Source organism: Chlamydotis macqueenii, chromosome 8, assembly GCF_036417535.1.
Source record: "Chlamydotis macqueenii isolate bChlMac1 chromosome 8, bChlMac1.mat, whole genome shotgun sequence".
Taxonomy (NCBI): domain Eukaryota; kingdom Metazoa; phylum Chordata; class Aves; order Otidiformes; family Otididae; genus Chlamydotis; species Chlamydotis macqueenii.
The window spans coordinates 31,976,917-31,978,150 of record NC_141563.1 but is presented as its reverse complement, the minus strand read 5'-3'; positions in this window follow the sequence as shown (position 1 = coordinate 31,978,150).

Sequence of the window (1,234 nt, the reverse complement as noted above, 5' to 3'; positions counted from 1 at the left end):
TAAAATTCTTTTAAGTAACTTGCCATCATTTGCTTCAAAAAATGAATAATCAAAACACAAAGAGTAAAAGGGGTTTTTGTCTCCAAAGCAGGAAGGGAAGTATTTTTCAAACCTAAGTATGCACAACAGAGCCTGGCCATGAGCCTATTGGCATCTGTGTGTTGATCCGAATGAACTTTAAGACGTCTGTTCTCCCAGAGGATATGTACTGTTTAAAAAAAAAAAAAAAAAATTAAAAATCCATGACTGCTTTTAGTGTACCTGAAATATGGGATACAGACATGGCATACTTTGTACTTGTTTTATATTACCCATGTTTCTTTTAGCCTGCCGCAGCATTATGAGGATACTTACGTTCCTGTATCACAGTATAGAACTAACATTTCCCAGAGAACCCACCCAGGGCTGTACAAAGCCATCTACTTTTAAGTTAGCAATGATTTCTTCTTATAGATACAGGGTACAGAACAGCTCACACTGTCACTCACAAATTACACTGCTGTTTATTTAAGGAATTTGTTACAAACAGTTAGGTTTTTTCCAGCATTTGTTCTCCACATGTGGTTTGTTTCCTCAAGTGTTGATTTTTGATAGTTAAGAGACTTTTTCCTGCCTTTTATCCACCAGGCTAATTGCATTCTTATTCTTTTCTGTTTAACAAGAGCTGACATCCAGCTCAGCGCTCTGTAAAACAGGAAGCGATGTAGTTCCTGTTCCAAGGAGGTAACAGTTTAAACTGACCTCAGATGAATTGGGCATATGGGAAATGGACAAATCCAGCCTTGTGATTATTTGAATTTTTTTTTCTATTGTGAGAAGGAAGATGGAGTCAAGTCCCTTTGTCCCATCTTCCCCCATCCTGAAATGATGTATCTCCCAAAAGAATAGCTCCTTAACCCAGCTGCCACAAACCATGCTCAGCTGTTCACAACCTCCTCACCTGAGCAAACTAATCTCTCTGCTGCCCACCAAAGCCATCCCAGATTACCTTGGACTAGGAGGACTTGCTTTACACAAATAAAGCCCCAATGAATCACCTGCCAGATTCTCCATTCTCCTTCTAACACCTGCAGTTACAAACACCTGTACTAGATGCTGTATCACACACCTCCATGAAGTTACTCAAGAGGTAAGGTCAGCCCCATACAACAACATGCAGCTGCGGTAACTGCCTTCCCCCTAGGCTGCCTCATCTGCCTCATTTATCCACAGAGAGCGCTCTTGCAAATATCCC